The sequence below is a fragment of the Trichomycterus rosablanca genome, chromosome 13 (genome assembly GCF_030014385.1).
Source record: "Trichomycterus rosablanca isolate fTriRos1 chromosome 13, fTriRos1.hap1, whole genome shotgun sequence".
NCBI classification, from domain to species: Eukaryota; Metazoa; Chordata; class Actinopteri; order Siluriformes; family Trichomycteridae; genus Trichomycterus; species Trichomycterus rosablanca.
In genome coordinates this window covers 24,100,839-24,113,100 of record NC_086000.1, presented here as the reverse complement: position 1 = coordinate 24,113,100, position 12,262 = coordinate 24,100,839, and the positions used below count along the sequence as shown (strand labels likewise).

General features: G+C 38.5%; 1 protein-coding gene across 2 annotated transcripts in view; it reads left to right on the top strand.

Moving 5' to 3' along the window:
• sntg2 (syntrophin, gamma 2) overlaps positions 1-12,262 on the top strand; it is a 122,562-nt gene that overhangs the window by 100,267 nt on the left and 10,033 nt on the right. The gene's annotated exons all lie outside the window — the stretch shown is intronic.

The following is a 12,262-nucleotide window of genomic DNA, read 5'->3' as shown; positions in this document are numbered from 1 at the left end:
AAAATACTAATTTTAAAAGCATATATAATGCGTTTGTTGGAGGGGGTGCTAAAGCTGGTGATTAACAGTGGCAGATCACAATAATTTGCAGTTCACATTTATTTGTGCACTTTGGCCCATGCGTTTAACATTAATGCAGATGTATGCATCCGAAAGTCAGTCCGTCATCCATATGAGCTTTGATTTCAACACTTGCACCTCACCCACAGTTAACATCATATAGTGAAACCATAAAATGTCTTAATTTAAACTCATTTACAAGAAACCCATCAAATTCAAACAGATTTAACAAAGTAAGCATGCTATGACTACCAGAGATAGATGTAGGATGGAAAAAATGAAATCAGCAAAGCAGAGTAGATGTGTTGTTGCCGGAGAAGTAGGAGTGAGAATCTTTTAATATGAAAGGACACCCTGTGACCATCATGTGGGACGCTACTGATCGCTGCCTTGCAGAGTTTTGGATGCTCTACCTGTTTTTTTTTGGGGTTCTCTGTTTTTTTATTCATTTTTAACACCCAGAACATTAATTAACTGCTTATGATTGATACTAAATTCATAAAAGTGACCAAAAAAAGTGTGAGACAACCTGGGAATGTTTTGGGTATGTTTTTGGGTAGGATGGACACATCAAGGCCTCACTATGAATAATCCACCATGAATAAAGCTTTTCTCAGGTTGTTAAACTTATACACTCATACACTGATCAGCCATAACATTAAAAGCACCTCCTTGTTTCTGTCCATTTTATCAGGTGCACTTACCATATAGGAGCACTTTGTAGTTCTACAATTACTGACTGTAGTCCATCTGTTTCTCTGCATGCTTTGTTAGCCCCCCTTCATGCTGTTCTTCAATAGTCAGGACCCCCACAGGACCACCACAGAGCAGGTATTATTTAGGTGGTGGATGATTCTCAGCACTTCAGTGACAATGACGTGGTGGTGGTGTGTTAGTGTGTGTTGTGCTGGTATGAGTGGATCAGACACAGCAGCGCTGCTGGAGTTTTTAAATACCGTGTCCACTCACTGTCCACTCTATTAAACACTCCTACCTAGTTGGTCCACCTTGTAGATGTAAAGTCAGAGACGATCGCTCATCTATTGCTGCTGTTTGAGTTGGTCATCTTCTAGACCTTCATCAGTGGTCACAGGACGCTGGTCACAGGACGCTGCCCACAGGGCGCTGTTGGCTGGATATTTTTGGTCGGTGGACTATTCTCAGTCCAGCAGTGACAGTGAGGTGTTTAAAAACTCCAGCAGCGCTGCTGTGTCTTACTGTGTGTTGTGTACCAGCAAAACACACACTAACACACCACCACCATATCAGTGTCACTGCAGTGCTGAGAATGACTAACCACCTAAATAATACCTGCTCTGTAGTGGTCCTGGGAGAGTCCTGACTATTGAAGAACAGCAGGTAGGGGGGCTAACAAAGCATGCAGTGAAACAGATGGACTACAGTCAGTAATTGTAGAACTACAAAGTGCTTCTATATGGTAAGTGGAGCTGATAAAATAGACAGTGAGTGTAGAAACAAGGATGTGGTTTTAATGTTATGGCTGATTAGTGTATATTATATCATTATATCATTAACATTATTAGCATTATTGGTTAGAGCAGTAACATGGGTTACCACTCAGGTGGCACAGTGGTTCAAATCCCTTCCAGTGCTATTGGCTGGTGGGTTGGACATCCTGTCCAAGCTGTGATAATGCCTTGCACCTACTAAATAAAGAGAAACCGGACCCACTGAGAGTCTGACCAAAATAAACCGGTGGTATAAAAAATTGAAAAAGAAATGTAAAAAATGGCTGCTTTTGGTCTGTGGGCTGCTTGTTAGATAAGCTTGTCATAGACAGTGTTTTGTCTTTCACTTCCCACTGCACCATTGCTTTTAATTATCCTACCAATCTATAACTTGTAGAATTAAAGACAGACCTTCTTTTCCCATCTGATTTGTTCCATTTTGGGTGTTATTATTTCCTTAATTACATTTTGTTAAAGAAACTGTTTGTAACCCTTCTCCTCATTGAGCTGTTAAATTGCATCTGCCACACAAAGGCTGACAGCATTGTTGCTCTACTGACAAACTGCTGCAGGGGAATTGCCGTAAAGGATGAGCCGCCGTGCAGTTTTTGAGGTGAAGGATTTAAGTCTAAAGCTTTTGTAAAGTCAGACAAGGTCAGACAGCATTTTACAGTGCTGAGGACTAAATTGCATTCATAAAATCTATTCATAATTTTACATGTCACACTGTTTAAAATCATAAACACAAACACACTCCAAAATCCTGTAGAAAGTGTTTTAAAAATAATGGAGGTGGACAAAGCTGTAAAGAGGATGTCCGTTCAAAGTGAATGCCCATGATTTTAAAATGGGGTGTCCAGCAAGCTAATGGTCAGGTACACATGCATAGGCAAGCTGTGATCCTGACCAAGTTTTAGCAGTTAGTAAAAACGAAATGAAATAGCTTGTTTGTTCAGTTAATTGGAATGTTGTGGAATAATTTAGCACATCATAAAACATTCAGAGAAAGTAAACTATTTAAATGAGCTTTGTTCATGTGCTTATCATCTCTATTAGCCATGGCAAGTTCAGATCTTAAAGTGCAGGCTGTCAGTCTCCTTCTCACAGATAACGTAAAGATTACTATCTGACCTTCAGTTATAGTAAAGTCAGGGTTAGTGACTGCCAGTGTTTAACCAATCACAACAGAATGGCAGTTATGTTCAAATGTATGTGTGTTTGGGCTTCCCTGAAGGAAGACGTACCTGCCCTAGAGATCAGCAGGGATTTCAGGTCAAAAATGCGTATGTGCCATACCATTATGGCTGGCAGGGGGCATAGGCAGAGGCGACAACTCCTTAGTAGGGAAAGTAGCTATTGGCTGTCCTAAAAGTCGCTAGAAGTCGCTAAATGACGTCATCGCCTAATTTGCATAAGAAATAACGTTTGTTTTTCTTTTTTAAGACGACACTGAGCTACGCTGAGCAGGGTTGCCAGATTGCGACAGCAATTTTCAGCCAAAATGCATGAAAAAACGCCCAAAACACAGGATAAGCAGATGATGTTTAGCATTTCACAAATAATAAACCAGTTAAACCATCATGACCAACAAATTAATATCTTAAAATGTACAGATCAGTAATTATACATTATAAAGGACAAATTATTTTTGCTTGCGTGTCTTTGAAGTAGCTTACCAAGTTTGTAAAATGCATTATTTATGATAGGACACACAACCCTTTGCTAGTAAATAAAAATAAACTTGCAAGCAATAAAAGTTTAACCTCTTGTACATATGGTAGAAGGTAGATCTATTTATATTCCACCGGCTTTAGAAAGCAATAGTTTTTTTTTTATTTACATTTTAAGCCGCTAAAATGATTACAAACCAGCCCAGATTCTGTCCACCTGCCAAAGTGTGTTTTTCCCTGCCAATTTCCAACAAAATACGCCCATTTTGGTGGAAAACCGCCCAATCTGGCAACACTGACTGTGCTTCTGACCGCCTGTGAGTGCTTTGGGACGGCGGACAGTAACTGCAGAACAATATGTGTTTTCACGTTCGAGTCTCCAAAAATCTCCAATAACACAAGAAAAAGTTGCTAGATTTGTCGCTAGTCGTTTTTTTGAAAAAAAGTTGCTAGAGGGGTCTGAAAACTCGCTAAATATAAGTCGGCAATACTGAGTATAACGCGCTAGCTCTAAGGTTCACGTTGCTTAACTGAAACCACCAATCAGAATTACAGCAGCTCGTTAGAGTTTATCTGGCCAACCAAAAGTCAGAAATATGAATAACGTGTCAATGATTTACAAAATCATTGGTTTGTAAGCCTCCCCGTTCTTATTAACCACAATAGCTAACAAAAAAATAAAAAATAACACAGCCAATCTGGGACCCTCAATTATTCGGGGCCCTTGGGCTGAAGCCCAGGTATGCCCGTGCATTAAATCGCCCCTGGGCATAGGGGTGAAGATGTCTAACACTGGTGGTTTCTTTAATTAGGCTGTCTCTGCACCTCATTGGTGTTCATTCGCTGGAGCTGGGAGAGATCTTTAAATACCGGCAATTTATTATACTCATTTATTTATTTAAATAGCGGCTACTTATTATACCCATTGAGATCCTTAAATACCCTCTACTTATTATATTCATTGATATCTTTAAAAACCGGATACTTATTGTACTCATTGAGATCTTTAAATACCGGCTACTTATTATACTCATTGAGATCTTTAAATATCGGCTACTGATTATACTCATTGAGATCTTTAAATATCGGCTACTGATTATACTCATTGAGATCTTTAAATATCGGCTACTGATTATACTCATTGAGATCTTTAAATACCAGCTACTTATTATACTCATTGAGATCTTTAAATATCGGCTACTGATTATACTCATTGAGATCTTTAAATATCGGCTACTGATTATACTCATTGAGATCTTTAAATACCAGCTACTTATTATACTCATTGAGATCTTTAAATACCGGCTACTTATTATACTCATTGAGATCTTTAAATATCGGCTACTGATTATACTCATTGAGATCTTTAAATATCGGCTACTTATTATACTCATTGAGATCTTTAAATACCAGCTACTTATTATACTCATTGAGATCTTTAAATACCAGCTACTGATTATACTCATTGAGATCTTTAAATACCAGCTACTTATTATACTCATTGAGATCTTTAAATATCGGCTACTTATTATACTCATTGAGATCTTTAAATACCAGCTACTTATTATACTCATTGAGATCTTTAAATACTAGCTACTTATTATACTCATTGAGATCTTTAAATACCAGCTACTTATTATACTCATTGAGATCTTTAAATACCGGCTACTTATTATACTCATTGAGATCTTTAAATATCGGCAATTTATTATACTCATTTATTTATTTAAATAGCGGCTACTTATTATACCCATTGAGATCCTTAAATACCCTCTACTTATTATATTCATTGATATCTTTAAAAACCGGATACTTATTGTACTCATTGAGATCTTTAAATACCGGCTACTTATTATACTCATTGAGATCTTTAAATATCGGCTACTGATTATACTCATTGAGATCTTTAAATACCAGCTACTTATTATACTCATTGAGATCTTTAAATATCGGCTACTGATTATACTCATTGAGATCTTTAAATATCGGCTACTGATTATACTCATTGAGATCTTTAAATACCAGCTACTTATTATACTCATTGAGATCTTTAAATACCGGCTACTTATTATACTCATTGAGATCTTTAAATATCGGCTACTGATTATACTCATTGAGATCTTTAAATATCGGCTACTGATTATACTCATTGAGATCTTTAAATACCAGCTACTGATTATACTCATTGAGATCTTTAAATACCAGCTACTTATTATACTCATTGAGATCTTTAAATATCGGCTACTGATTATACTCATTGAGATCTTTAAATACCAGCTACTTATTATACTCATTGAGATCTTTAAATATCGGCTACTGATTATACTCATTGAGATCTTTAAATATCGGCTACTTATTATACTCATTGAGATCTTTAAATACCAGCTACTTATTATACTCATTGAGATCTTTAAATACCAGCTACTGATTATACTCATTGAGATCTTTAAATACCAGCTACTTATTATACTCATTGAGATCTTTAAATATCGGCTACTTATTATACTCATTGAGATCTTTAAATACCAGCTACTTATTATACTCATTGAGATCTTTAAATACCAGCTACTTATTATACTCATTGAGATCTTTAAATATCGGCTACTTATTATACTCATTGAGATCTTTAAATACCAGCTACTTATTATACTCATTGAGATCTTTAAATATCGGCAACTTATTATATTCATTGAGATCTTTAAATACCAGCTACTTATTATACTCATTGAGATTTTAAAATACAGACTACTTATTATGCTCATTGAGATTTTTAAATATCGGCTACTTATTATACTCATTGAGATTTTTAAATATCGGCTACTTAATATACTCATTGTGATTTTTAAATACAGACTATTTATTATACTAACTGGGTACTTCGCTGTGGGCTCATTGTATTGTGTTATATGGTGCAATATTCATAGCAATTTCCATTTTTTGAGTTTCTTTTTCTTTATTCTTTTCTTCTGAGAACTGGGGTTGTCACATTTACAGAAAGCATGGTGGTAACTTAGTTTCCTGTGTGGATGTCAATTTGCAGGGGTCTTATAGCTGATGCCCCTATGGGGAAAGAGAATGGCCACTCGAGTTTTCTGTTGTTTGCTTATGTCCCTGTGGGGTCACATCCTTCTTTTCTCTTCTAGCAAGAGCACAAGTGTAATGGTCCCTACTCTGTCAACCACAATCTGTCAGTTCTTTTGCCACTCCACTTTAGTTTCCGCACTTTTATATTTTTGTTGGAAACGGTGAGGGTGGGAGGAGTAGTAATTGGTCGTGTCTGGGAGAGAGCTTATAGTCTGGATTTAGCGCCATCTGATTTACACCTTTTTGAAGGAAGCTTTAAAAGGAAGAAGATTTTCATGTGATGATGATGTGGGCAAGCCATAGCCTAGTGGTTAAGTAACAGGACTAGTAATCCAAAGGTTGCTGGTTCAAGCCCCACCACTGCTAGGTTGCTGCTGTTGGGCCCTTGAGCAAGGCCCTTAACCCTCAGTTGCCCAGACTGTATACTGTAATGTAAGTCGCTTTGGATAAAGGCGTCTGCTAAATGCCAAAAATGTTAATGTAAATGATGTGAGAGCAGTGGTGCATCAGTGGCTACGTGCTCAACCAAAAAGATTTTTTGCTGATGGCATTAAAAAGTTGGTACAATACTGGGCAACATGCATCGGTAGGTGATTATGTAAAAAAGTGATGTTATTTGTTTTTGAAATTATTAATAAAAACGGTGTGAGGGGAAACACAGGGGAGGAGCTGTAAAAAGGTGGGACAGGGGCATAATATAGTTTATATCAGAATACACCGGCACACACATAAGTTTTACAGTATTTCTGACCTTATCGTTCTCTACAAAACATAATACCAACGCTGCATTGCAAAAAATATGTATTAATCTCCAACTCACTACAGAACAATCCATGCTGCTCGCGTAGCCAAATCCACTCAGATTCATTTATTTTTTCTCCTTGACTTTACGCTGCACATCAGCGCACAAACTTTGATCGCTCGCTACTTGTTGACGTGCATTTTGGGACGTGGTATCATTAAATCCCTCGTCACTTCTCACGTTTGTTTTCGTGACAAAACATAGTTTGGGAGACCAGAAAAGCTCACCTGCGATTCCAGTTGGTGATAGATGGTGTAGTGTGAAACCCCCTATTGCCGATCAGTCGTGTAGTGTGAAAGCCACACCGACTTGAAAGACTTCCGATTACAAGAGATCCAGTCGTGTAGTGTGAACTGTACAGCGACCTGACGACTTGGAAAGTCGTGTAGTGTGAACTTGGCATAAAAAGTGCAGAAACTTTTTGAAGATTTGTTTCCACTTGTTTCTAGTTTCTGTTATTTTAACCATTGTTTGTTTTAGGTATCAGATTTTTCATATTTTGTTTGTATATCTTAATACACAATATTTTTCACCATGGTTAAGTATCCTGCAAGTGGGTTCATATCTTACGACCTGTCACGCGGAGGGGTTCACCTGGTGCGCCTTAGCGAGCATAAAATTAAGCATGCTGTATTATTAATATGCCTGATAATGGTAACCTTGTAGCCTTTGCAATTTATCTTTGGGGTTAATGATGACACCACCTACATTGCCTATTTATTATGGTAAACAACAAAAGCAGTAAGTCATTGGGTTATCCACTGTCCTTGATAGTAAACCTTTTTTTAAATTTGGGTTATAAAGTGCACTTGTTTTCACAGTTCAACATTTCACACATGCTTGTAAAACCAATGCTTAAATGTGTTTTAAAAAGATGAAGTTGCATTTTTTTATAATTGATCCCCTCTGACTTTGGGATGTCTGGTCAAGAAGTTTTAAAAATGGCCAGCAGTACATGATAGATGTTTTACTCTGAATAGAAACACAGGTCAGAAAAAGGCACCTCTGAGCCGGAGGGTTTTATTAACTTTGTATCCTTAACAAGAGACATTTATGAATACAAATAAAAAAGTAGCTGTGAGAGAGGATTAAATCCCTACAATATGTGAATACTGCCAGGGAAAAGTGTAAACTCTACTTTACTTCACAATAAATTTCTGCATCAGTGTTCCTTACCGATCATAAGCTGCTGAGCCAAAAGATTTTCAGCCTCCATCTCCAGCCATTGTAGGGCTATAAGCTGGCACTGTGCTGCTCTGTGAAAGAGTGTGAAAGATATAATTATTACATTTTGTTCCATAGGGTATTCATGTGGCAAAGTCACAGGGAGTTCACAATCACAGATCCTCTCATTTTAGATTTATTCCCTTTTAAATGGGTGAACAATGGATCCAAAAAGAGCTCAGGAGCTCACAAGTGGTGGAAAAGTTCATGTTTTATTTGAGAGATGACTGAGAATTAAACTCGTCTTTAAGACTTTATAAAGTGAGATAGAAGACCTTGCACTGGTACCATCATTGTTATTGATAAGCAGAACTGAAATGATCAGTAGTTTTGCACCATGAAGTACTGTTTAGATTAAATTAAGTTTAAAGTCTTCAAGGTCAGCAGCTAATCTATAAGAGAACAAAATGTACAGTACAGTATATTTACACATGCCAGGCATAACATTATGACCACTGACAGGTGAAGTAATTAACACTGATTATCTCTTCATCACGGCACCTGTTAGTGGATGAGATATATTAGGCAGCAAGTGAACATTTTATCCTCAAAGTTGATGTGTTAGAAGCAGGAAAAATGGGCAAGTGTAAGGATTTAAGTGAGTTTGACAAGGGCCAAACTGTGATGGCTAGACAACTGGGTCAGAGCATCTCCAAAACTGCAGCTCTTGTGGGGTGTTCCCGATCTGCAATGGTCAGAACCTGTCAAAAGTGGTCCAAGGAAGGAACAGTGGTAAACCGGCGACAGGGTGATGGGCGACCAAGACTCATTGATGCACGTGGGGAGCGAAGGCTGGCCCGTGTGGTCCGATCCAACAGACGAGCTACTGTAGCTCAAATTGCTGAAGAAGTTAATGCTGGTTCTGATTGAAAGGTGCCAGAATACACAGTGCATCACAATTTGTTGCATATGGGGCAGCAAAATGGGGACCAACACAATTTTGCATACGAAACTATGGCCATTACAATAAAGTTGGTTCCTGCTTTGCTTATATGAGAACATGTACACACAAAAAGGCTTTTACAAGGTTTTAAAATATGGATGCTAAGATGTATTATCACATAGCCACAAAAAATGGTAGTCACTGATGTTGCTTAATAATGCTGATGACTCCAATGGCAGTGTGCTTTATACCATTCCAGCTAACACTTGCCATTTTTATCCTCTGCTTGTGTGTCATAGCTTTACCATAAGCTAAGCTAAACTAAGATAAGATAACCTTGATACTGAACCGTGTGAATCCACACACCTGCAAGAATGAAAATAGAACCCAAGTGCAAATGTTTAATCAAAGTAGAATAATACCATGGCTAAAAAGCCACAAACAAAATGAGTCCAAATGAATAGAAACAGAGTTATAAATGACAGACACAAAAACATCCACAGCCTGCAACAGAGAAAGCGGATCGAGCAGGGATAGTGCATAGCTGAAAATAGGATGTCACAATGTGATATACTACTAAAGATATTGAACTTTCAGAACCTTGGCCATGCATGAGAAGAACCCAAACCCCACCAACCGGCACACTGCACGCATATTGTGGATTTACAGGCAAGGTCTATCCCGAAAAAGGGACGTCACACCACCTCTGGGGCAGTCCATTCATTCAGGGTAGTTCAATTGTGAGGCCCAAAACACAGCGACAGTGTGGTTAGTTCCCAGAAAACTAAAAAATGCTGACATCACACACCAGCAGAAGGCTGGACCAGGCCGAGCAGCCCAGTATTACAGCTTGATAGAAATACAAGTGTGCTAATAAAGAAGCTGGTGAAATAGAAAGGAATAAACCGAGATATTTAAAAAAACTTCCACCTGTAGCAAATTAAGGCTTACAAGGAGCATGTGAATGTCAATCAAGAAGGACTGACACATTGGGCGCTCAGGTGGCACAGCTGTAAAACACGCTAGCACACCAATCGAACTCATCAGTTCGAAACTCAGCTCTGCCGTCTGGCAGGCTGGGCGCCTACATGAACAACGATTGGCTGTTGTTCATACAGGGTGGGAGCCGGATGGGAATTCCTCATAACTGATGCAATTGCGACCTTTGCTGGCAGATTGATGGCACCTGCACAGAGACGAAGGATAATGCATTGACCAGGGTGTGGATCTCTGTACACAAAGCTGATCCGCATATGACCTCGCCTCATGCAGGTGACTAGGTGCAGTCGGCTACTACACAATGTGTCGGAGGCGGTGTGTGTCAGTCTCGGCTCTCCTCATTTAGAGGGGAGGTCTGCAGCAGTAGAGAGGAAGCGTAATGTAATTGGTAATTGGATACGCTAAAAGTCGGGAGAAAAAGGGGAGTAAATGCATAGAAGGACTGACACATCAATCATTTGTGCCTCTGTGTCCCCTCTGCCAGCCAGAAATGGCAATGCAGAAGGATACAACTCCTAACATGGGTCATGTAACAAGAACACTCTCATGTGCTCTACAAAGTGAATACAATGAATCAATACATTACAAGCAAATAAAGGTTTAGTGATTTGGCAGTGGTGAGGCTTTTACCCTTTATCTAAATTTCAGAGCCACTACCCGCCCCCTTATTGGGGCATCATTCCTTCTCTTTATGGGCTACTGCTTTGCTGTTGACAATTTTCACTTTAAAGAAGTAGAACAGTTAACTATGGCTTCAGCAAGGCAGAAGTTTGAATTCTTGATTGTCAGAAAGGTGATATGGCATCCTCTACCATGTTAAAAGTTCAGAATCCACTAGTTAAAATGGGTTTCTACATACGGTCGGGCATGCATTTAATATTGTGCTTCATTAAATGAGACTTTCCTTGTTTTTGGTTTTGCCACTGGCTTAAGGGGCTGAATTAAAGTGCAGTGCGGTTTGGTTGTCCCCTGTAAGAGCTACTTGGGATGCTGATGAGTTTATTCTGCATGTGTGAGCATGCCCATTGAGAGGATTATCTTGGGGTATTTTTTTCAGGGATGTGCAGGGAAGCATCCCCTGCTAGGCTTTTTAAGAACTAAGCACTAAAGCAAAATGAAAAATCAAAGCTCACAAATATGATAAGGCCTTCGTTATTTGCTTTATTATTATCAACTTGTGCCATTGTCCTGTATGAAGCCCCTAGAATTTCAATTAGTGGGTTATTCTCTGTTCTTTAGCCAATTAGTCAAACCTCCTGTGGTCTGCAATAAGTGCTCAGCATTTCGTTTTCGGTTCGGGCTGCAATTTAACGAGGCATGGTGTAAAATAAACATGAGCGGGGAGGAAATAAAGGCCCTTTGTGACTGTCCAGTTCATTTTAGCCTGACGTGCTTGATGGTTGGCATATCACACCATTGCTCTGTCAGGACATTTCAGGCGCTTTTGTAACAGAATTGTTTTTGTCACTGCTCATGGCAGATGGAGTACTGCAGGCATCAAACTTGCATGCTCCTCATCCTCACCTGGCATTTGTCTTTGTTAGGAAGACAGTCACCTTTCTAAACTGATCTAATCAGATTATAGTGTCAGTTAGGTTGATAGGTAAATCCTGTAGCACACGTTGGTATGTGTTTTAAATTTCCCAGAGGAAGCTCTTCAATTATCTTTGTGTAGTCTACGCTTTACATATCACCGGCAGAGCTCACTCTGGGCAAGAGAAACCAATAAAAATCTGTCTTAGAGGAATTGGAAGTTTTTCCAAACCTAAAGAAACATATCCAGCAGGAATCGGTTTCAGTAATGGGCAGATACAGTTAGTAAGGCATCATATATACACTGTTACAATGACTTCACTTGTTTAAAGAACAAATTAATTAAAATAATTAATTATTTAAAAATTAAGAACATTTATTGTTTTTTTATATGTTGTAATTAAAAGTAATTTTAACTATTATTTAAATAAATTTATAATGACAAGTATTACTTGTCAGTGGCTCGGTGGGTAGCACCTTACAGCAAGAAGGTCCTGGGTTCAGTTTCCAAGTGGAGTGATCTGGGTCTTTTCCGTAT